Below are 26,940 nucleotides of genomic sequence, written 5' to 3' on the forward strand. Positions count from 1 at the left end.
TATCGATTCATTTCTTTTATTTTGTATCCATTCATTTCTTGCCACCAGCTGATTACGCGGAGAATGTATGCATCCCAAACAACACTTAGTTGAGTCATTTCATTAAACACTTGGCGAGCAGCATCAAGATAAAAATAACCAAGTCACCAAGCTGATTTGATCCAAGTCAATTCGAGTTGAGGTTCGAGCCAAGTTGAGCCGAGTTCGGGCTCCAAAAACTAGCTCAACTGGTCCGAATCCAATTTCAAGCTAACTCAACTCGTGTACAGCTCTAGTGGAAGGGCCAGGAATATAAGGCTATCCTGACTTTCTTATGGGGTCCAGTGAGAACCGTGTGCGTCCGTAAAAAGCGATAAAGGAAATGTTCCTATTCAATTCGGTCTCCGTTGGAAAAATACAGTAAAACTATGGAAACGCCAAATACTCGATATGGAAATGCTTGGGTTTAATACGCTTTGGATTCTTAAAAATACGCAAGCACAAAGAAAAAAAAAAAAACAGTTATATATGTATGTATATGTGCATATATTTTAAAATGAGAAACTTTAATTAAGATAATTAAAATGCTTATATATTAAAGAATAATGTATGTAACTAGTTGACTGGTATTCTTTGCCTCTCTTAGATACTTTTGTTTCAAGTAATCCTCAAATAAATTAATCCATTTTTATTATATGTAAAAACATCTTCCAATCAATTTTTATCAATGGGTGGGGACTAACAATTTTTAAAATTTAAATTTAACTCAAAGGATTTTCTTAATAAAACATGTTTAATCCAATTTCCAATCTTTGGGATATTAGGAATTTGGAGAGTTTGATCAATTATGCATTTTTTTTTAAAAAAATAAAATTATAATATGGAGTTTTGGTAGCTAGGGTTGGATGTGATATTGTTTATGCTTGGGATCCCACAACTTAGATGATGCTACATGGTAGCAAAATTACAATAAGAGACCGAAGGAAGAATTTTTTGGCTGCTTCGATGGTCGAATGAGATTAGAATCCGTAAAGTCACGAGTATCCCAAAAAGAGTAAGCCCAACTAGTTACACCAAGGACACGTGTCACGTATCCCATTTGTATAGTTGAGCCAACTAATTAAACATTGTAGTGGCCTCATGATCGAGTGATGAGTTCGGCTGACACACCATCATGTCTCACATGGTTTCTATGGTTGAAAATATTTAAGGAGTGGCGTAATGCTTACGCTAAGTTGGGCCAATTTTACAATGGATTATTCACATTCGTGGTCAATTTCATGACGCATTATTCACATTCGTGCAGAGAAAATGGCGACTATTACTAATATGTGGCAGCATAAGAGAAACTCTTGTCCACGTAACAAGGGTAGGACATGAGTGCAACCAATGGCTAACTCATGATAAACTACCACATCATTGGGTCGTTTGATAGGCCACAACTATCTTTGAGTGTAAACGGTTATCTCCACATTAGTAGATAGGAGAAGTGGCTATGAAGATCTATCTATGCAACTGTCATAGAATTCTATCAATAAGAGGAAGATCGAAGAGTTATAGGCCATTGCTAACCCAACACATATTGAATCAAATGTATAGTGCAAAGCTGCCTATCTTTTATATTTTATTTGAGTTTATCTTAGCATACAACAACTTGTATATGCTGCTGTGCTGTATCAACTTTAGTATGAGAGTAGTGTAATCTTCTCTATCTATGCTGCTACGTTGGATTGACCGTTACTAGTAGTGGTGTAATTCCCTTCCATCTATGCCACTGGATTGAAAGGAAAACCCTTTTCTTTTCTTTTTCATAGTGTAATTTCCTTCGTCTATGCCTAAGTCGTTGGACCCATGAAGACTTAGATATAGGGCCTCACTATCTACGCTACAAACATTGAGTTACCAAGGGATACTTTTGTAAGTTGTTACTTTTATTTCAATTAATGCAATTAAGTTCCTTCTACTCTCACATTGTGCGAATTGAATCATCTCTGCTATCACAGTATGAAAAATTCATTGCGACTAAAAGGCAAAAAGAACTCATGAGAATAACAAACCCTCCCATTCGCAAATCAATTGATTGCACATACATGTTGTCGAATCGACAACCAAACTGCTTCAGTTCTTGATGATAGACAACCCGCCTATAGTCTCACTATCTATCTTGGTGCTTGGGGTTATAGGTGTTCGGTTTGGATAGAGTTATAAAAGGCTTTGGCATGCCCAACACAATACACATGTACTACTGACTGAATTTCGAGCCAAACACTTTTTTTGCATGCCCGGGGGGATCCGTGTGCAATGCTTGATCTGATTCTACAATGCGATAAGTAAAATATCCACAAGGCTTTCTATTAATCCCGATGACCAAGAGATGCCAAATCTACAAGAAGAAATTCATGTGGAGGTTGGACCTCAACTCCCTTGCTTATAAGAGCCATTTCCTTTAAAAGCCAACTCATCTTTATTGAGTAATACGTTTAAGAGTGTTACCTGCATTTTGTGTAACGTACAGGCTACCCTACAACAACTATCATAGTAGGGGATGATCTAAATAAGCAAGCATGACTTTAAGACGAGAAAGCAAGGCTTCAAGCCGAGAACCTTAATAAGCTTATGAGCCTTTAATTTGTTTAAACGGTTTTTAGACGTCTGACCTATTAATATGGTTCTTTACCCACCGAATCATCATTAAGATTAGCCGATACCTCCTGAATCGAGGGTTAATCAGTTTAACCAATATTAGTTTGAACAAAATTTGCCACCGCCCTCGACTGGTATAAGAAGGAATAGTCGTCATGGTTGCATATACGACCAATATGACCTAAAGGCGCCAAACCATAGAGCCCTTTAGGGGCAATACGTCTTAAGAATCAAATAGCCTGGGGCAGTCTCTTGCACCTCATGTTCCTCCTACAGTTAACTCAGTTCCTCCGCTGGTTAGCCTAACCACTCAAGAACATCGAGCACTTGCTTATGTCCTTCAGATAGGCTGAAATGATTTAATCAATTTAATTCAAGAAGTTGTTGGCCATCAACAAGGCCGCCATATAAATAGATCGACTTATAGGAAGCCCTATTTGGAATTGATAGATCGGTACTATGAGCTGCTGAAAAGCTATTGTTTTCCTGAGTTCACGTTATTCTCAGGAAAATGTGGTCAGTTGACCATTGGGCATATCTGTCGCTTCACTATTCAATATAGTGAAGTTTCAGACCAAGATTTTCTAAAGCTCTAGCTATTTGAAAATTCTCTTACTAGAATGGTCTTTACGTGGTATATTAATTTGCAACCTAATTCCATAAATACATTACTAGAAATGGAGAAGTTCAACACACAAATCTTCATAACTGAGCTAGAGATATCCATGGACGATTTATCTTGTTTAAGGTAACCATCGAGAAAAACGATCGATAAATATATTGCTCACTTTAAAAAGACAAGTAATAGGTATCTAGTCATTACTCTAGAGGTCGAATTTATTAAACTGACCCAAAATGGCTTAGATATAGAATTACGAAAGAAATTCAAGGGTAGCCCAAGTTATCTGTTAGGAATGGCTCCTCCGAGTGGAAAGCCAACATAAGAATTCCTTAATAGGTACCTATTATCAAGACCTAAACTTCGAGTTAGACATGATAGAGGTTGTGGTGAGAAAGTCATTCATTTGCTAATCTTTAACCAAGAAATATGACCACCCCTCCTCGCCAAAATATGAGGAAAAATATATTAGACATTGACAAATGATATTCTTTTGCTATTTGTTGTAACTCATGTCGATGACATCTTCGATCATTTGTTGGAAGAAAATTTTTTCAAAGTTCCAATGAACCAAGGATTTCTCTCGGTTGAAAAACTAAAAAATTGAATATTGCAAATGGCATGGTATATGTTCTCACTCCACAATTAATTGTATAGTTTTTAGAAATGTTGTCCAAGCCAATATCAATACAGAACTGTTCAAATTTTTCAAAAAGAAGACGAAAACTATGGTAATCAATACTAACCCATTTTTACATGTCACCGAAGTGAACCTTGTTGCTGCTAGTCTTTAGAGGCTTGACTCCTCGATGTTAAAATTTGATCTTGTGACAACCCTGTGCCAGTAGTCTACAGGATAAACAATGACCACCAATCAATGAGGCAGGAATCAAAACTTAGCGACTGCCAAGAACTCAAGGTCGCCCATGACACATGGGGGGCAAGTTATTATAATTCAACAGTCTTCGGCTAGGAGACTGATCTAATTCCTATGTGACCAATGTATCAGTGAGGTTAATTTGAGTTGGCAGCATCATGAATCTGACCTAATGGCCAAAAGTCGAGGGCTACTTAAACCTGATCTTTCATTGCACCGAAAGCTTTATCAATTGCAAATGGAGCTACAAGAGCGTTGGTTAGGCAATCATAAATTCATGTTAGACAAGCCAAAGGATTGGTCCCTTGACCATCCTAAGTGATTAAACCAGTTAACGCTAGGGAAAACGTGGACTAGAGTATCCTACTCAAAGTTTTCCATGCAGTCTTTTAGAATGACTCGTTCTAAAAAATGTTGTTGGCAACGACAATAGGCGGCGTTAAGACTTCAAAGCTTGTGTGGAGCCAAGTCTCAAAAGAGATTGGGACTTATGGTGAGCTCAACGTCATCCCAACCTGCTACGAACAACATAGCTCCTGTGGGTTCGAACAATCCACAGCCAAAACAATTGCTCGATAAAGACCATGATTATGCTCCAAATAATGGAGCAAGTTTGGAAGACCTCATGGTCGAAGTTATGGATTATCCTACGTCCGAATATTTCTTAAGTAATGAGGAGCTTTTAGAAGAATAAGGGATCCATTGGCCTATGATATACTTCTAGCCGATGATTCATATGCCTAATAAATGCAAGTCGATGTGGTGCAATGTGTTGATTGTACCATAAAATGGAAAAAAAAGTCAAAAATCTAGTTGCTCCTAGTATGGAGAAAACTAATATAACTTTTGGCACCCTGCCACTAATCATAGTCGATTGTAACAAGGTGTTTAGTCTCCCCCTATTCTTCTAAGCTAAGCCTAACCATTCTAATAGCATAGAAGGAGCATGGAACAATATGGGGTTAGAGTGGCCGTTCAAGATAACTCTCTGCCAAAGATGTTGAGAATAAACTAGTTCTACCAATTACAGTGGAGCCAGATAAAAATTCAGAAATAGTGGTTTAACGAAGCCCACTCACTGAATGATGTAGCATTTGAAGTCATTGTATATTATAACACATTTTAATCAATATAATTAAAGTTATAGTTGACAATGGAGCAACTGTCAATATACTACCTGTGAACGTTGGAAATCGGTGCCCATGTTGATTGACGTGTTTAGTTTGTTTTGTGGGGGTGATTAGGCTGATTTGTGGATGTTGAGGTCGCCACTAACCAATAAATCTCAGAATCCCGTAGTCTGCTAAAACCCGCAGAATACATAAGGTTGGAGAAATCCAAAGATTCTCCTACCTTAGATTGACTCCTAGTCTGCGATTCGGGATTCCGGACAAGGGACATTGGTTACAGAGAGGGAAGGCGTTAGACACCCTCTCTGCCCATACAAATGTACGATCTCTACTCGGGGTGGTAAAACGATCTCAAGGGATGATGGATGCTAGAGACGAGATAGGACTAGGCGCACACACAGATTTCTGATGCAGCAAGATCCGAGATTTCGGCAAGCCATAGAGCATATGTCCAACGGTGTGTCTAGAAAGCAGATGTAATGATGCTTATGCAAAAAAAAAAAGGCAAGAAAAAGTGGACTAGGTCACTAAGAATTTCTTATGTGATAGGGTCTGTGGTATGGCAAGTCATAGAGCATACGTTCACTAAAGATCTAGAGAAGTAGGGGGGTTAAGAAGGGAATAGATGTCATGATGGTGAATGCTTGTATGAGATGATTTGATCTTTGGCTTGAACTTGAATAGGCTAAAATATGGACCGAACCATGACCAATCTGGGCTAGGCTTAGGGATTGAAAAGGTTAAGAGGAGGCGCTAGGGGGTGGCTAAAAGATCATAAGTTGGAGGTTTGGGAGCTCCTTTCCTTTCCTTCACTCTCTCTCTCTCTCTCTCTCTCTCTCTCTCCCTCTTGGATGTGGATGTGTTGTTGTGAAAATGTGAAGAGGAGAGGGGTATTTATAGCCTTCTCCAAGGGTTTTATGGTAAATGTGAGGTTCAGGAGGGGTAAAAGCTGATGTGGCAAGCTATGAGTGGTTGAGGGGAGAGACACCACGTGGCACACTCTCATTGGCTCTTGGGGATGGTAAAACAATAAATGAGGTTAGATAGGGGGTTAAAGCTGATTTTTGGATGTTGGGCCAGTTGTTGCTCGAAGGACGCATGCGCCTCGCGAGCGGCAGTAATTGGATTACCGCCAGCGGTAGTCAAACTACTGCCCGGGCTGGGCTCGAGCGTGTGGGCCTCGTGTGGTGCGCTAGTTCTTTCGATAGTCATTTTTTCATATTTTTGGCTTAGATGGGTGCATTCCCGTGCTGATTTTACTCTGATGGGTTTTAGGTTTGGAATTTTAGTTTGGTTTGTGAGGTTCTAAGGGTTCAGATTTGGGCCTTGGGCTCGGGTTAGGGTTTGGATCAAGGTTTGGGGTTTAGGGTTTGGTTTATTGATCATGGTCTAGATTTACCTTTGCCTTTTCAATATGTTAGCCTGGGTGGGGTGTCTACAGATGCCCCTCTTTGGCCAAGGTTACGAGCAACCGAGTGCCAAAGCGAGTGGACACCCCACCCTTCTAGTCAGAAAGGGTATCGATTCGAATCTGTTGCCTGCCATTGTATCATTGTCAATTGATTGTTTGAAAAAGAGATGACTTGCACATACCATGAGGGTTGAGGAAAATATTGTGATTGTCCTTGTGCGTTCGTGTGGCATTGCGGGTCACCAATCACAACCTTTTCACGTCAGATTGTTAATAGCATTGGAGAGTAAGTTTAAAAAAGTAGGGCCTCTGCGCGTTCGTTGCGGCTTTACGAGGATTCCTGTACTGTTTGATCTGTCATTTCCTTTGCTATGTAATCACCTTAGGAGTATTCGATCCATTTGATCGTCACAGTGGTTAGCTGCCCTGCGCATTGGTGAGGCCTTAGGGGGAACTCACTATGCCGACTTGGACTCGATCAAATATTGTGGACTCGATCAAATTTTGTGAACATTCTGGACTAGGTATGTGCAGGTAATCTTTTACCATGCAGTCTGTTGATTCTGATACTTTAGTTATAATGGATTATTGTCACTTCAAATTTGATTATTCTTTCCGGAGATAGATCTAATCATTTTTACTAGCACTCATACGACTGTCCAGATATAGAGATCGGGCCAACCGTACTTGTATTATGTACGGATTCGATCATCCTCTAGGAAAACTGGAAGGGATTGAACCTTATTTAATTGTTTGCACTTACCGCAACTGGAGAATATAGAAGATTCCTCAGTGTACTGCGCGTTGCAAGACTCTTTGGGGATTTTATTTGTGTGTGTGTGTGTGTGTGTGTGTGTGTGTGTGTGTGTGTGTGTGTGTGTGTGTATGAAAGATATCCGTTCGATCTCGTGGGTGGGCGTCGTCGTTCATTTTTTATTGTATGATCCAGGTCAAATAGTCAGATGGCCTCCACTAATAAGTTAATGGGGCATTAATGATGATACGGCCAGGTCAAATAGTTAGATGGCCTCCACTAATAAATTAATGGGGCATTTAACCATGATTTATTGTATTTTTTGGATTTTTCCTTTTTTGGTATTTCTCATTTTTTAGCAATTTATCATTAAGATTATCAAGATTCCCAATATCTCGTGAGATTTTGAATTTCTCATGAGACTTTGGGAGCTTCTCATGAGAGGTCTCTTTTTTCAAATTTTCTAGGCTTTACCCAAAGGACACAATGTTTGTCCAATCGTCCCATCAACCCAAATGGGACAAGCCCGCTGTCCCATGAGAATCTAGTCAGGGGCGACAGTCGGACTGCCGTCGGCGGCAGTCCGATTACCGTCGGTTGCTCGTTTTGTCTAGCGGTTTGAGGTGGGCGCTGGTTCGGACGTTGCACTCCTTTTCCCCATATCATCTTCAACTTAACCGATCCAAGGACACCATTGTAGCTCCCTGGAAGGTTTTGAGTGGTGATCTTGCTTCCTTTGTGGGCCTCACTTTGCTCCATTTTTTCTTTTATTTTTACAGGTGCCTTGATGGATGCTTTGTGTTTACTTCATTTATGAAATACTTGTGGGGTCCATTGATGAGTTTGGATCTTCTTCTTGGTCCTAGGATGACCACGATCGTGACCATTGATTGCTCTTATTTGATCTCCACTGTTGGATTTTGCTGGATATTTTGTTTTGGACTAAAGAGTCGGCTGGATTTTTCTTTGTTGCTTAAAGTGGGGTGTGATAAGAAAAGGAACCCTACTCTCATGATCTTTTATATTTTTTCTTTCTTTTTTGTCTCTCTTTTTTTGTGATGATTTGGACCGTAAGATGGATGATTTGGGGTCCTCTTGAATACTCTGATGATGTGGATCTTGATGGTGGTCATCATTTGTTGAATGGATCACCCATCTTAGCTTGATATTTCTTGGTTCCATGTATGGATGTGGGCCTCAAATTATGGCCCTGATGTGGTCAGATTGGGATGGACTTTGATTTGGATATGTGAGCCTGGAAGCTGATCCCCTGAAGATATGGGCTAATGATAATGGGCCTGGACTTTGGATTTTGAGCCTTAATGGACTCTTGTCATTTAGGCTTTTTGGCTTGGGCTTTGATCATTGACTTGGGCTCTGACCATTGACTTGGGCTCTTTGACCACTGACTTGGGCTTTTTGACCATTGACTTGGGATTTGACCTTGTGGTGAGAAGGATACATACATATGAACCTTGCTTGTGCAGCATGCCTTGTCATGGTAGGAATGAGGCTGACCCTTCTCGCCAATCGATCGATCCTTGCTATGTACCAGGAGAGGGTCGACATCTGTCTGACGTGGCTCGAGAAGGTGGTGCCCCCGTGATCTTGAGGGGGCGTGGAGTTAGGACCCATTGGCCTGATTGGTTTAAGGATCCTTAACCTCTTTTCTTTTATGTGATGGAGCGCACTCCTTTTGCCAGCCTGTTCCGGATTCATCTAAGCAAGACGAACATATCTCTTTTATCTGCTTTGACGGAGCGATGGCATGCTAAGACTCATACTTTCCATCTTCCTTTTGGGGAGTGGGGGATCACTCCATACGATATTTATATGCAGTTGGGTCTTCGGTATGACGGGGGATCTGTTCTCTTTGAGGAGGATCTTCCGGTGCCTTCTGATGACGATTGGATGAATTTGCTCGGGATGATGCCTGATCCTTTTGACTTTTCCGGCCATCGGTTCAGGCTGCTTTGGTTGTCCTCGAACTTTGCTCGGCGTATTCTTGAGACCGAGGCTGCAGCCATTGTGAAGGTCGCGCCTTGATATTGTATACTATGGGAGTGATGATTTTCTATTACAAGAACGAGTTGGTGAGTTCCAGTCTATTGACACTTGTGGCAGACATCATTTCCCCATGCCTTTTAATTGGAATGCGGCCCTCCTTGTCTACTTGTATGAAGGGCTAGACAAAGCCAGTCGCTGCATCAATAGGTCTTTGACTGGTTTCTATCCAGTCATTGATATATCCTTCAAATCTTGCATTCTTCTCCTTGGGATGATTGATTACAATTTCTGATTCCAGCCTCATGCAGGTTTGCTTTTTTGACCATTTTCCACCCACTTTGATCGACCATTCGCCTCCTTTTTCACGCATGATACTGTGGTATAAGGACAACCGCAGTTGTACGTGTATGTTTTCTGATCTCGCGTGGAGGTCGAATGTTGACGCCCTCGTCCCTGACGATGTGAGTGAGTGCCCTGTATTATCTTCTGCCTTTTGCTCATCTTTCGCCCCTGATTTCTATGTTCTTTGCAGTTCCATACTAGACTGTATTTTCGGTCAAACGTGGCGCTTACTCCTGCGGCTCAGGAGGCTTTTCAAGCTTCGCGGCGATGCCATATTTTAGAAGATCCTTGTGTAATGAAGTGGTATCTCGGGGAGAGGCTCTTCTGACAGTTGACTGGCCATCCACTAGTTCTACATAGTCCACCGTCTAGTCCATCCGATTGGAGGTCGGTTCCCGAGTGGGAGTGCTCGTTTCATTCTCTCTCCGTCTGGAAAAATGTGAGAGAGAATGGAAGAGAGAGAGATGATGGGAGAGGAGTGATGGGGTGTGTAAGAGATGGGATGGCTTTGGAGATGGTGTAGTGTACTTGGGGAATGAGATAGGGTACTTGACTTGATAGGTGTACTTTGACAAGTGAGTGATTAATGTGATGGATTCTCTACGAATTTGCAACACGCGACATTTTCTTCAAACTGAACGCGGGCCTACATCTCCTGGTTCGGGTATCGTCTTGGCGCATTAGACGAGCATCAGAACTGCATCAATGGCGCGGTCGCAATGATACAAGTCTTAGGCCGAGCCGACTTAGATCGACAGGATGCAACTCAGGGTCACACAAAAATACCGATTATAGGTTGCGGGTAGCCAGAATTCGATCGAGAGGACTGCGAAAGCCTATGAAATGGTACAGTTTAGGATACAGGTCTCACAGCTCTCCCCACTTAATAAAAATTTTGTCCTCGAAATTTACAGAACAGACAAGGGAAGAGGAAACATCATATATAAGTCAAGGCATAATCTATTTACATAAGGATGGGGATAACGCTCTTTAATTTCAACCTTGTGCTCCCAAGACGCCTTATTAACACTATGGTGATCCTACTGAACCTCGGACCTCGGATCAGAGACGATCGAAACTGGAATACTATACAGTCTCGTAATCACAACGGTATGGAGCTATATCAGAAAATCTCTAAGTTATTCGAACTCGGGGATCTAATCATTCTAAGTTCTCAACAATCATAGAGTGCAGGGTAGTTATCAGCAGATATGTGATGTTATCTTCGGGTATTCCCAAGTTATGCTTTGATATCAACTACTGTCACACCCCAAACCCGAAAATCGGATTCACAGGAATTTCGATCGCCGAATCCGGTGCCGACAGCCTCCGTAGTACCCCATTCTTGGCTCTTAGCATCCAGACGCCAGATTCCGATCCTAGGATCCTACAAAGAGGATTTTTTTAACATATATTTATCTTGTAAGAAGCATAACCACAAGTTTACCTAAATTACAAAAGTAACATCATCATCATATATCCACTAATATAAATTTTGAATACAATGTTGAAAGGGAAATACATAAAAATCAAGGCTCCAGAAGACAGCTGCACGCTCCATGCTCAACACTGCTGCAACCTAACATCACCTACACGCATCTATCGTGCATAAGCTTATAGAAAGCTTAGAGGGTGGTGTAAGTGTGTGCATAAGGTACATGCCAAGTATTCAACGCAATGTCATAATCATACAATGTCGAAATAGACGCTAGGTCATGAATTATACATTATCAGAGTAAGCGAAAATACTGACAAGTCCATGAGTCAAACAATATCAGAATACACAATACAGATCAACTATACAAATGAGGAACAATATCAAAATACGCAATACAAATCAACTATACAAATGAGAAGTCATAAAGAGTCAAATATCAGATACCTTATCTAAACTATATAAATGCAGAAACACAGGTAACCGAAAATGTCATATGCCACGAATGTAATGCAATATGCAGTGCGAATGGAATGACTATGCTGGAGTGTAAAGTCGGGATGATAGTACGTAGTATCGTAGGCTATGGGGTCCATCACAAGGGACTTCTATCTAAACCAGTCCCATACCTAAATTTGGATAGTCAGACTCAATGTGGTAGACTCCTGATCTCAGGTTAGTCGCGCGCCCAACCAAAATCCTGACCATACGAAGGTAGACAATAATTAGTTGCGCACCACCAACCCGAGTGGATAATGAATGAATGAGTATGCAACTTCTGCTCAATAAGTTCACATATCAGTACGGTTCCTCTCTTGGATCATCACCGGGGTTTAGTACACTCCAAATGGCACTGCCCCTCTCCCAGCGGTACAATCCGAGTGTAAGAAACCTCACTATCCGCCTGGCCAATAGTCTGCCAATACCTATCCGGTACGTCGATAGCGGATCCATTCATGAGCTGGTCAAACTCAGCCTAGCATTGCCCCCTACGCTCGGGCGGGTAAGGCCACACCCCCTCCTAACTGACCACGACATAGTAGGAGACACGGCCTCCTGGTATTCGGCACTCGGGTGCTCATATATCCACTCGGTCTCGACATTGGGGTGTCCTTTGGTACCAAGAGAGTTTAGGAATTTTCACCTAGGGCCATCTATGGCAGCCCGATGCTAGTAATAGATTTTCGGTGTCCCATCTGGCTATCCACGATATGCCTGTGGAGGCTACGGCTCTGATGTTGCTAGGGCGTACAGTAATCATAATGCAAGATGCATGAGTCATACAATCTAGTCATGCATCAATCTTACGCATACCGTGCGCTCATGTGAGATAACCTCCGCCTATCTGGGAGTCTCATAACAACCTGCCCAATGTCATATGCAATGGTCAACCACATCTCATAACAAACATGTAAATGATGCGTATGGCATGTATCATAATGTTATGCTGTCACATACTCATAATCGATATCAGTAACCGGCATCGACAATCGACCTCGACAATTTGGACATTTAACCATCATTGCCTCCAAGGAATGGCCCACATGGAGCCTAACATATAGTGGACCCATGGCCTCATACAAGGGCCAAATATACAACACCATGACCTCACTCAAGTGCTGAATATACATCACAACGGACCTCAAATACAAGCCACATATACATCACCTTGGGCCTCAAATACGGGCCGAATGTTCATCACAATAGGCCTCCAATACGGGCCGCATATACATCACATTAGGCCTCGACAATCGGCCTTAACAATCAGAATCGACAATCGACCATAATAATTAAAATCAGCAATTAGTCATGATAATCGGCCTCAATCGCCAATCAACAATCGATGTTGCTAAGAATGGCCTAACAAGGCCTAAAGGAGGGTCATAATGTGGACATTTAACCATCACTGCCCATCGATGTGGACATTCAACCAACATTGCTCCCAGGGATTGGTCCACATAGGGCCAAACGTATAGTGGGCCCATGGTCTCGCACAAAGGCCTAATATACATCGTAGTGGGCCTCATACAAGGGCTATATACACAACAGGTGGGCCCTGCACATGTGCCTCAAATACAACGAGTGGGCCACATCAATGGGCCTCATATACATCAAGTGGACCGCATTAATAGGTCTCATATACACGACAGGTGGGCCCTGCACATGGGCCTCAAATATACAGCATGCAGGTCCTACACATGGGTCTCATATACATCAATGGGCTACGTATTTGGGCCTTGAATACATCAAGTGGGCCACTCATCATAGGCCTAATACATATACATCAAGTCGGGCCACTCATCATATGGGTCGAAAATATATCACAATGGGCCTTACCAAATGGGCTACAAATACATAACAAGTGGGCCCTACACATGACCCTCAAATACATCACAATGGGCCACCTCACATGGGCCAAAAATACATCACATTAGGCCTTACTAAATGGGCCAAAAATACATCACATCAGGCCTTGCCAAATGGGCCGAAAATATATCACAATGGGCCACAACCCATGGGCTTCAAATACACAATAGGTGAGCCTTATACACGAGCCTAATATGCATCATAGGTGAGCCTTGCACATGGGCCTCATACACATCAAGTGGGCTACATCAGTGGGCCACACTAATGGGCCTTATAGATGGGCTACAAATATATCAAGGTGGGCCTCACAGATGGGAGCTTGGAATTACATCTAAAATCATTTCAATAGTTGCGGGTGCAACATGTGTATCGCTGCACACTATAATTTCATGGGGCACATGGCCCATTAATGATGATCAACACTATCCAAACCTTGTCTAGGTATATCAACACCATCCAACTATTGTCCAGCACTGTCCAGACATGTCTGGACGATGTGGATGAAATACATATAACATGGTGGTGTCCATGTGGGTGTGGCTCACATCAGATGGACGGCATGAATAACACACACACACACACATACATACATACATATATATATATATATATATTGTAGTGGATCAAAAAATAGATACGTCACGGTGGACCCCACTGTCTAAGCATTGGACTGTGGATATCACACGTGTCAGGTGGGGCCACATGCTGCCAGCACCTGCATTAGGTGCATCTCCACTGTCTATAATCTCCTGGACGGTAGAGATAAAACATATACATCATGCGGGAGTCCACGTAGTGGCCCATCAGAGATTTGAATCTTCCTCAGTTTAGGTGAGGTGGGTCCCACCGTCCCAGGTAGTGGACGGTATAGCTGAAGGCACATTTCATGGTGGGTCCCACGTGGGGCCCACATAACATAATATTAAATTATTAAATAATACACACACAGATATATATATATATATATATATATATATATATATATATATATATATATTAAGGGGGGTACGCCCAGTCGTCAGGCCAAATGGATGGACCGATGAAATACAACCTCATGGTGGCCTACACCCACAGCACCATCCAATCACTCCAGCACCGTCCAGATCATCTGGGCGGTGTGGATGGTGCAAATACAATAGGGTGTGGCCCACATAACTTGGTGGCGTCAACACATCAAGGTGGGCCATGAATGTATGGTTTGGATGAGACCCATGTAATTTGCTAGCATCAATGCAGCAGGTACACCAACAATCTGCTTCTATAGCAGTGGGTCTCACGTGCTGAGTATAACACACCTTTAAGGTGGGCCCCACGTATTGATCAAGCTAATATTTATGTTTTCACATCATCCAGGCCCGCTGGATGGCCTGGATAAAACAGATAGATGGCGCTGATTACATACATCAAAGGTAGGCCCTACACGTGCAGCTACTGGACGTGTGGAATTACAACACATACATCACACGACCAGCCACTGGACGTGTGGAGTTACAACACATACATCACATGTGCAGCCGCTGGACGTGTGGAGTTACAATACATACATCATTGTAGGCTCTCGTTTGGCCATTGGACGGTGCAGGTGCAATGCACCAAATTAAGACAGCCCCACATGAACAATTGGATGAAACACTTTCATCAGGTGTGGCCTACTGGCCCACCGTCTAGATGGACGGTTTGGATGCTAGAGGTGAGTCCCATGCTGCATGGATGCAGCACATGTGCTGAGTGGGCAGCAGGAACACATACATGATGGTGGAATCCCACCAAATGGATGACGGTGTGGTAAGCATACATACATCAGTGGGTCGCACGTGGGGCCCACCATAACGTTTACCTGCCATCCAAACTGTTCATAAGGTCACGCAGACCCTAACGGAGAGGAGAAACAAATTTCAAATTGATCCAAAACTTCTGTGGAACCCAATGGGTTTCAATGACAGACGTTCAATCCAACTGTTTCCTTGCCGCGTGGGCCACCTGAGCTCCTAATACGGCTAATTTTTAGGAGGCCTCACTGCCCTAAGGGCCCCATCAAAATGCACAGTGTGGATATCAACACCCATCATAGTGGGGCCCACGGCTGGGACCCACCGTCAGTCCTTAGCGCAGCAGCGCTGACATCATCTGTCAGCAGCAGCAGGCACTGCTGCTATTTATATTATATATATATTTTGAAAATCACGTATTTTTGAGGTTTTTCATACGTGGAGCCTACATCAGGGGAATCTGACCCAACCATTGGTCGCTGCGACTTAAGACAAGCCAAATAAGCCCAATATTTGATATATTTTGGGGCACAGAAACATCAGAGTGTATTTTAACAGTGAAAACCACCGTTTTCCATGCTATGGCCCGCTAGAAAGTCAAATTGGCTCCATTTTTCGGCTCAACGCCTAAAATGAGCTGGGGAACGAAATGGACGGCTTGGATTAGAAACATATATCAAGGTGGGGCCTGCATGAGCGGCCCACCCAAAATCCCTTCTTTTTTTGGACGTTAGTACACCCCCTGTCAGCTCGTAATTCATAGTTGCAACGTCCAGCGTCCCTGGACGCTGGACGGTTACCTAAAACATACATTTAAGGTGGGCCCCACCTATGGACATGCTGTCCGGGTGGGCCACCCAAATGGTTGGATGATGTGGTAATACACACATCAAAGTGAGGTCCATTTGATGAACGGTTTAGACATTTCACAACTCATTAAGTGGGTCACACAATCACATCTTCACACACAAAACAAATGAACAAGAAAGGGAGGGAGAGAGAAAAGCACCCACCTACGATCTTCTCTTCCTTCATCCGCCTATAGTCTCTAGAGCTTCAAGGAAACGATTCTAACGGTTGAGATGGACTTTGAATGGTGGAGATGGGAGGTAGGAAGGTGGGCCACACCAGCTCTCTCATGGGGAGCTTGGACGTGAGTTGCTTGGAAGGAAAAAATGAGAGAGAGAATGAAAGAGAGAGATGATGGGAGAGGAGTGATAGGGTGTGTAAGAGATGTAATGGAAAGGTTGACTTTGGAGATGGTGTAGTGTACTTGGGGAATGGGATAGGGTACTTGACTTGATGGGTGTACTTTGACAAGTGAAGTGATTGATATGATGAATTCTCTACGGATTTGCAATACGCGACGTTTTCCTCGAGCTGAACGCAGGCCTACATCTCCTGTCTCAGGTATCGTCTTGGAGCATGAGACGCGGCATCAGAACCGCGGCAACGGCGCGGTCGCAATGATACAAGTCTTAGGTCGAGCCGACTTAGATCTGTGCAAATGCCGATTATAGGTTACGAGTTGCCAGAATTCGACCGAGAGGACTACGAAAGCCTATGGAATGGTACGGTTTAGGATACGGGTCTCACATTGACCGCCACTGGTAGGATGATTTTTAGTTCGTCCAACATTAAGATGATCCGATTAATTTAACCATTTGATGGAGAGTGGATGCGATGGCTCCAATAAGGTGGAGCCATGGCCGTCCCAATAGAAGGTTAAATGAGGCAGGAATGTCAATGACCTGAAATGTGACAAGAGTCATATTTGATCCGATTTGTAACTCAATGTCTATTTTCGCCTCCATTTGCCTTCGGGAGTTATCGAAGGCTCTAACACTCATGGTGCTGGGCCTGAAAGAAGATGGTTCGATCTTCAAACGTTTGGCAATCCTTAAAGGGTAAACGTTTAGGCTTGATCCGTTATCAATGAGTACGAGTGGTACTTTGAAATTTCTGTAACGGACGGTTATATTAACTGAGCGCCCATGTTTGCGACCTTCAGGTGACAACTCATCATCAGAGAAGGTGATAGTTCGCGGTGCGAGGAGTTGTCCGATCATGCTTGTCACCATTTCGTGGGGTACGTTAGGGGAGATATGTGCATCATTCAGAGTTTTTGCAAAGAGTTCCCAGATGAAAATTTGTGCAGGAATGGATTTGAGTTGAGCTGCTATGTCGTAAGCAGCATCAGCCTTGTAGGTTGTTCCCAACAAAGTTCCCCTAATTTTTTTCAAATTTTAATTATCTCTCTTGAAATACCTACCATTGTTACCCACTTCGGCGCACTTTGGATAATGTCATGGGACTGCCTTTGTGTTATAGGAGGGAACCATCCTTCCTTCCAGATATATCATCGGATCCCGAGGCTGTGAATTTGTTGCTGGGACTGTTTGTGGTGGACTCAATGATTTCTTTTGGAGTATGACTGGATCCTGGGGGTTTCGATAGTGGGATTTTCCTTCTCCTCTTGATGTGTGCTTTGTGCAGGAGGGATCCTTTGGGCATGTGCCAATTGGTGAGGCATTAGGAAACTTGGGGATTGGACTGGGGGTGCCCCTTGCAAGGTTAGTGGGGTTAGATCGGGGAGGCCTATTAGAAGGGTGAAGGGTTCAGAATTCGATCTGTTTGGATATGCCGAGGATGGGGCTGGACATCCCCCTTAGAGAGAGAGAGAGGTTGAGATTGTGACCTGGTGGGCGTTGTTGACGCCCTTTGGAAAATGGGAGGCTGTACTATTGGTACTACTTCAAGGATGAGGAGAGGTGTTGTTGGTGCTGCTTCAAAGAATACCGTGGCTCGGGTGGAGGCGCCTGTCGGTATCCCCATGTCTGATTTATTGTATAGGGCATGATTGCCTGTATGGAGTGATGTGGGGGGGAATATGTGGGATGCTCCTTTTCAATGCTATTGACGGTAGAGGTGTCAGATGTGCTGGGTCCTGCTTGATGCGATGGCAAGAGATTCTGAAGGATGTTGGCTTGAGTGGCACTGCCAGCCTGCGGGGTGATCGTAATCTTCTAGCTCTCAATCACATCTTGGACTACATGTTTCAAGGCAAAACAGTGGTCTGTTAGATGACCAGGAGCCTGGTGATATGCGCAACACTGGTTTTCATTATATCTCAGTGGTAAGGGATTTGGTGGAAGTCGCGGCTAGAGTGGTGTCAGGAGTTGCCTTTGCATTAACATTGTCAGGACCTGACTGTACATTTGTGCAAGCAGAGTGAATTTCCTGCACAACATGGCTTGCCTGTATGGGGTTTGTGCATTTCCTTTAGGTTGTTGCTGTTGTTGTTGAGGTGACTGTGCCTGATATCCCTATTGGGCTTGTTGTGGTTGGTATTGTTTATGTGGTTGTGGTTCCGGTTGCGGAGCATACTGGTTGCCTTGAGTGTTGGCGACAATGTTGTTGACCTCTGTGGTGCGTTGTGCGAGAATAGTGCTGTTTCTGTTCCCATATCCAACAGGTTTCCCCTCGACTTTGTTTCTTTTGATTGAGGGGGCCTGATGCGGCCATGGAAAAATGGTCCCAGCTCTGATCCTGCCTTCCACTTGTTCTCCAGGTCGAATGAGCTGGGAGAAATTCACATACGGGTATGAGATTAGATATCCTAAAATGTTTGGGTTTGCCAAATGGACAATCATGGATATCTGCTCTTCATCGTCAATGGGGTTTCTCATTCAGGTTGTCATAGCCCGCCATCGTCTCCGTATGCTGACAATGATTCATCACTTTTTTGTCTCAAGGCAGTCAGATCTGCCCTCCTCGGAGCCATGTTCAGATTGTATGAAAATCTGTCGATGAATTCCTGGGAGAGTCTTTCCCAGGTCTTAATCTGATGGTTATCCAGCGATGTATACCAATCCAGAGCATCGCCCTTAAGGGATTTCTGAAAGACCTGTATCAAAGCTCCATTGGTCCCTGCTATCACATTGAGTTCCCCACAAAATACTTTTAGATGTGCTATAGGGCACCCACTACCGTCGTATCTTTTGAATTTGGGTACTTCAAAGTTTGGAGGCACTCGAGCATCTAGAAAGGGACGCAGGTCTCTAAATTTGGTGGATGGATGATCCACTCCTTGCTATCTTTGCAATTGATTTTGCACCATCTATAGCTGTTCCCTTAGCTCCTCGATTTTCAACTTGCTGTGTTGTGGATACCTTGCCCCCTTATTGTAGGGCTTGTGCTGCTTCTTCCTCATAGGGATCAACTTCTTTGACCCCTTGGTTTCTGAGAAAATGGGGTTGCTGAAAAGAGAATGGACTCCCGGTGGCAACAGGTAGCTGGAATTGAATGCTGCTTCCTTTCGGAGGAGGTTGTGATATTCAAAAATGGCTCCTGCCTAGGGTATCTGCCGATTCCAGAATGTTTCTCCCGTTAGGGGGAGTGAGCTGGACTCGAAACTGACACCCTTTATGGGCATCCGACAGTTCTTGTCTGTGATTCCTGTTAGGGGGAACCAGTGTTATAACCTGATTGCTAAGATGTGTTGAGTAGTGATGTGTGGGAGGATTATTCCCATTTGCTGGTTACTGTTGTGGCTGTGCTGACTCCTTTAGAAGGGGGAGTACAGGGTTTGCTGGAGGGATGAGGGAGAAAGTGAATGGAGTTTAAGGGATTGAGTTGTTTTATACACTAGGCTATGTTACCTGCGTGTTTGGTGCAACACTTGGCACTAGGCGAAGCAATATTTCTTGTAGTGCTCAGAAACTTTGGGCCATCTCACTCAAGGTTACATTCTCTGGAGGATTTGTTGGAACTGTCAGAGGTATTGGCACTGGTGCTAGTGTTAGCGCTGGTGTTGATGTTTCAGGAGTTGGCTGAGCTACCGGCTCTTTTTCGTGGGTAGCTTGAGAAGTCATGGCTGCTCGGGATCGAGTGGTCATGATTCGAATTTATGCTGAAGCAAGTGTAAGCCAAAGACTGGTGGATTTGTTTTCGGTTTTATATGTGAATGCAGTGATGAATGTCCCTTGAGAATGGAATTCATTTTCGAGTTGGGCCACTACTAGTGTGCTCTAGCTAGTCCCCAGTGGAGTCGTCATTCTGTGAACGCTGAAAATCGGCGCCCATGCTGATTGGCGTGTTTGGTTTATTTTGTGGGGGGTAATTAGGCTGATTTGTGGATGTTGGAGTCGCCACTAGCCAATAAATCTCAGAATCCCGCAGTCGGCTAGAACCCGTGCAATACATAAGGTTGGAGAAATCTAAAGATTCTCATACCTTAGATTGACTCATGGTTTGTGATTCAGGATTCCGGATAAGGGACCTCAGTTACAAAGAGGGAAGGCGTTAGGCACCCTCTCTGCCCGTACAAATGTACGGTTTCTACTTGGTGTGGTAAAACGATATCAAGGGATGATGGATGCTAGGGACGAGATAGGACTAGGCATACACACAAATTTCTAATGCGGCAAGATCCGAGATTTCGGCAAGCCATAGAGCATATGTCCAACGGTGTGTTTAGAAAGCAGATGTAATGATGCTTATGCAAAAAAAGGCAAAAAAAGTGGACTAGGTCATTAGGAATTTCTAATGTGACAGGGTCCATGGTACGGCAAGTCACAGTGCATACGTTCACTAGGGATCTAGAGAAGCAGGAGGGTTGAGAAGGGAATAGATGTCATGATTGTGAATGCTTGTATGAGATGATTTGATCTATGGCTTGAACTTGAATAGGCTAAAACATGGACCGAACCATGACCAATCTGGGCTAGGCTTAGGGATTGAAAAGGTTAAGAGGAGGGGTTAAGGGGTAGCTAAAAGATCATAACTTGGAGGTTTGGGAGCTCCTTCCCTTTCCTTCACTCTCTTCCTCTCTCTCTCTCTCTCTCTCTCTCTCTCTCTCTCTCTCTCCCTCTTGGATGTGGATGTGTTGTTGTGAAAATGTGAAGAGAAGATGGCTATTTATAGCCTTTTCCAAGGGTCTTATGGTAAATGTAGGGTTTAGGAGGGGTAAAAGCAGATGTGGTAAGCTATGAATGGTTGAGGGGAGAGAAACGCCATGTGGCATGCTCCCATTAGCTCTTAGGGTTGGTAAAACAGTAAATAAGGTCGGATAGGGGGTTAAAGCTGATTTTCAGACGTTGGGCTAGCTGCTGCTCGGAGGACACATGCACCTCACGAGCGACGGTAATTTGATTACCGCCGGCAGTAGTTAAACTACCGTCGCCAGTAGTCAAACTACCGTCCGGGCTAGGCTCGAGCATGTGGGCCTAGTGTGGCACGCTAGTTCGTCTGATAATCCTTTTTTCATATTTTCGGCTCAGATGGGTGCATTCCCGTGCTAACCTTGCTCTTATGGGTTTTAGGTTTGGAATTTTGGGTTGGTTTGTGAGGTTCTGAGGGTTTGGATTTGGGCCTCGGGGTTTGGGCTTTGATTTATTGATCATGGTCCAGATTTGCCTTTGCTTTTTCAATATGTTAGCTTGGGTGGGGTGTCTACACTACCAACCTCTTTGCTTAAGAAGCTTGGAAAAATTTAAAGCAATCTGATTGTGATCGAGTAACGGTCAACAATTTTGCCAATGGTATCACTAATACTCGTAAGGTTTTGCCCATTGACCTATTAGTTAAAAACATTAGAGGCTTGTTAACTTTTTTGTGGTAGACTCCAAAAGTTACAATTAGAGCTGGACATGAACCAAGCTAACTTAGTTAACTCGCTCGATTTGACTCGAAAAAACTTGACTCGGCTTGGCTCAAAACTAGTTTTGGGATGAGTCGAGCTAAATATTTGAGCTCGAAAAAATTTCGACCCGAGTTCGAGCTGGCCCGAGCTCAACTTGACTCAGATCAGTCCATAACTTGAACTCGGCTCAGCTCAGTTAGTTCATAGAAATATCAACTAAAAAAACCCCTACCTCTCACTTATCACTTAGCTGCCTAAGCGAACCACAACCCTTTTTTCCTTCCTCTCTCTCTCTCTCTTTGCCCGAGTGGCCGAGCCACTCGTTCGGCCCTCCCGTCCCTTTCGTGCTCTGCTCGCTGCCTCTACCCATGCCCATCCATCACTGCCGTCTCTACTTGCCCTTGCTGTGCCCGTTTGTTACTGTTCACACCCCAAGTATAGGGTTGTGTGTGGTAATAATCTCGGTGAAACCGAGGTCGAATCCACAAGGACTGAACCTTGTACGTAATCTGAAAGTAACTCGAACTAGAACTAAAAGAAGATGTAATCTAAATCAAGTAAATATGAGGGAATAATGGTGAAATAGTAAACTAAAACCTATAGAATTCAAAGGTGGGAGACTAGGGATTCAGAGGATCCACTTGTGGAGATCAGGGAGATCTATGCTTGATTCATGAACTCAACTGGACTTTGAGTCCCATCTTCATCCAGTTGGAAGATATATCACTAAAGCTCAATCTAAACTTCTTTCGATCTAGTTTTCAAAGAGATGAAAGGTATAAGAATTAGAGATGATTCCGTCACAAAACCATGCCCATGAGACAAAGTAAACAACAGAATTAAACTAATCCACAACCAATCAGAAAGATGTATGAATGTTAGGAGGGATTTCATCATCCAACCATGTCTAAGGGGTAATGATGAACAACGGGGCTTTCAAAGTTCACAATCAAAATAATGAAAAGGAAATACTCAAAGCCATTGCAAATCTATTATAATTTCAGTCACAACAAACCATTAAAAACTGAAAGCATTCCTACTAATCAAACTATAATCAAGTTAGTTCAGAACATGAAACAAGACCATAGAATCCTTCACATCACACCACAAGCTTCTCCTCTTAACCCTAGCTAAGAGGTTCAGCCCGACATGATTGGGCTAGATCTCTTAAAAATCATAAAAAAGAAAAATAGTAAAGAAAAATAACTAAAATTCCAAAATTCTCTCTCTCTCTCTCTCTCTCTCTCTCTCTCTCTCTCTGACTGACGTCCCATGACTCTAGATTGAATGCTTCACTCTCTCTCTCTCTCATGTCTCCTTTTATAGGTGTTGTAGTTGGTGGCTGCGTGTAGAGCTGGAGTAGGTGCATGGAGAGGCGGTGGGGAACGCGCATCAACCTTTATGCAGCTGAGAACTCCCCTGCGTAAGCCCTGTTACGCAGTCACGAAGACAATCCAAAAACGCCCATTTTGCTTGCTTTCTTCCCAAAGGAATAACATCCCCTGAGACGTTTTGGGGTGGCCTACATGATGAGTGGATTAGATTTGCCATCCGATCATGGCCATAGTCGTGCAACATCTATGAAAACAGCCAGTGTTTGGTCCCGAAAATAGGGCCTGCATGCGCTATGCTGTTGGTGGGGCCCATGATCAGCATCGAACGAGAAATCCACATCGTTCATTGCACTCTCCTCGAAAAACCAGTCAAAAATGACTTGTTTTGGCTCGAATTCGATGTGGCCCATGGAACTTGTGCTTTTACCGTCATCTTCCGTTTGAATGGCTAAAACCTGATCTTCACTGCTTCTTAGAAATTTCCCACCTAAGACTTGGTGAGTGGGCATGTAAGATTCTAATGGACGGTCTGGATCAGACCGTCGAATCGTGATGGTGGCCCACAATAAAGGGCCGTAAGTCCCTGTTCTTTTGTTTCACGACCAATTTGAATTCGGCCAGAAAGATTGCGGTCAACGCAATTTGAATTCTTTTAGTGACTCGGTGCACCTTGAATGCACAGCCTGTGTGCACGCCCACTCACACAAAATGGGTCTCACCTTGATGTGTGTGAGAAATTTGATCCGTCCATCTGTTTTTCCACCTCATTTAAGAGGTTGAAACTAAAATTGAAGTGTATCCAGATATCAAGTGGGCCCAAAATCGACGTTTATGGACTGATCTGTCCATTGGGCCACTTCCATAGGGATCCAAGAGCTGAAATTCAATGTGTACAGTTAATTTAAGGTCCCTGGGCCAGATATGAAGTTTTAAGCCAAACGGATGGTGAGAACCCTGCGATCTTGCATTCTGTATGAATTTCAAGCCTCTTTAACGTGAGAGACTGGATTTCCTCGAATCCCGGACGTGTAAATTCTTCTATCTCGGTCCCCTGGAGTCCATCCCTTACCTTGGTGATTTATGAGCGTCAAATCCAGGCTTTTAGCATCATTTTTCAGTCCAAGCTCCTAAGTACACCCTGTGTCACAAACATAATTAAAATAGGCCGTTAAACGGTATCATGTTCGCAAAATCATGTAATAATTGGAGTCTAATATGCAATATTTGACCCTCAACATAACTCCCAACCAGCATTTTTCTAGTCCTGAGCAAATTATGCAAAAAATAAGTTGAGAATTACAGGACAATTTCTATAAACTTGAGTGATTTTTGCAAAATAATCTAGATACGAGAATTCTAAGATTCATGAATGTTGTGTATTACTTTCTCCTAGACTCAAGCACATTGTAGATTTCATAATTACGTTCAAAGTATTAATCCATCAATTAGAAAAAATTCTAAACATTGAGTTCCATGGGTGTAGAGTGTCATCTTGGCTTATCACCATTAAGAGATCCAATCGTCAATTTTGTGATATCATTGGTAACCAAAAAGAGAATTTATGACAACCAAAACTTGCCTCATAGATCATTTTTTCATTCTTCCAGCTTTTGATTTTTCCATTACAAGTAACGCCAATGAGGGGAATCAAATCCTCATATATAGGGAGCAAACCTATGGTGAAGACCAGTCACACAACCTTTTCCGAATGTCAACCTGGGGGAATTGAACCTTCACCTATAGGGAGCAAACCTATGGTGAAGACCATTCGCTCAACCTTTTTAATTCCTCAGGCTGGTTCCTTTCATGCTTAGTGATCCAAGTTAATCCTTCAATATCAAACTAAAACCTCAATGATTAAGCAAGATGTGACATGTGAAATCATGATTCAATCAATGTTTACAACTTCTAATCATGGATTGATAATTCGAACTCAACCGTGGAATCTATCAGATAGCTAAATTCAAGAGACGTAAATCCCCAACACTGCACATCTTATAATTCTAAATCAATGATGGCCATCAAAATTACTTTGAATTCACAAGAATTTTCAGAAGAAGTTTTAAAAATTTTCATAATTTTTGCTCAAGACTGAGAAAACACTGATTAGGTAACCTAATCGCCCACTCCCAACCTAAAATCTACATTGTCCTAATGTAAAAGAAATAAGCATGCAATGCACATGGAATAACGAAAGTAAAAGAAGAGTGATGGAAAGATAGTACCTGGACAAAAGAATCAAGTGGCTTTCCAAAGATATCAGCATGAGAGCGGGTTAGTACAAGAGTGAGAGCAACGAAAACAAACTATCCTAAAATAATGTAGAAAACAAACTACCCTAGTCCTATGAAAGAAGTAAACCTACCTATACCTCCATCAGACTAGGAGATCAATCCTGGTAAACAGGATCAGTCAAAGGCATGGACATGTCCTCTACATTAAATTTCTCAACAAATGGCTTTAGGCGATGTCCATTTATAACTCATTGCCATTGTCTAGATTCTGAATCTCGACAGCCCCATGAGGATAAACAGTGATAACGGTAAAAGGGCCGGTCCAATGAGACCGAAGCTTACCCAGAAAGAGATGTAATCGAGAAATATACAAAAGGACTTTCTGACCAGGCATGAATGATTTTCGCAGAATATGTTGGTCGTGAAACGCCTTCATCTTGTCCTTGTAAATTCTCGAGCTCTCGTATGCGTCATTCTGGATTTCTTCAAGTTCATTCAACTGAAGTTTACATAGCAAGCTAGCGTTGTCCAGATTGAAATTCAGATTTTTGATCACCCAGTAGGCTCGATGTTCCAACTCCATAGGCAAGTGGCAAGCCTTTTCATAAACAAGTCTAAAGGGAGACATTCCAATAGGAGTTTTAAAAGCAGTACGGTAAGCCCATAAGGCATCAGTCAATCGGATTGACCAATCCTTACGGTCAGGGTTAACTGTTTTCGCCAAAATATGTTTGATTTTCCTATTGAAAATCTCAGCTTACCCACTTGTTTGTGGGTGGTATGGGGTGCTCACCATATGAGAGATACCATATTTCTTCATTAGACTCTCAAATGGTCCATTACAAAAGTGTGAGCCCCCATCACTAATGATGGCTTAAGGCGTTCCAAATTGAGAAAGGATGTTCTCTTTTAGGAATTTAATGACCGTGCGATGGTCATTATTTCGACACAGAATCGCTTCGACCCATTTAATGACATAGTCTACGGCGAGCAAAATATATAGATTTCCAAAAGATTGGGAGAATGGTCCCATGAAATCAATGCCCCAGCAATCAAATGCCTCTATGATAAGAATGAGATTCAAAGGCATCATATTTTGACTGGACAACGCTCCCAATTTCTGACAGCGCTCACAAGCTTTGGAAAACTCATGAGTGTCCCTAAACATAATGGGCTAATAAAAGCAACACTGTAGAATCTTGGTTATGGTCTTTTTAGCAGAAAAGTGACCACCACAGGCTTGTGAGTGACAGAAGGAGATGACACTCTAATACTCATCGTCTGGCATACATCTCCTTAAGATTTGGTCTGGGCAATATTTAAACAAATATGGATCGTCCTAGAAAAAGTTGCGCACCTCAGTGAAAAAATTCTTCTTATCTTGCGCAGTCCAATG

Source organism: Magnolia sinica, chromosome 2, assembly GCF_029962835.1.
Source record: "Magnolia sinica isolate HGM2019 chromosome 2, MsV1, whole genome shotgun sequence".
Taxonomy (NCBI): domain Eukaryota; kingdom Viridiplantae; phylum Streptophyta; class Magnoliopsida; order Magnoliales; family Magnoliaceae; genus Magnolia; species Magnolia sinica.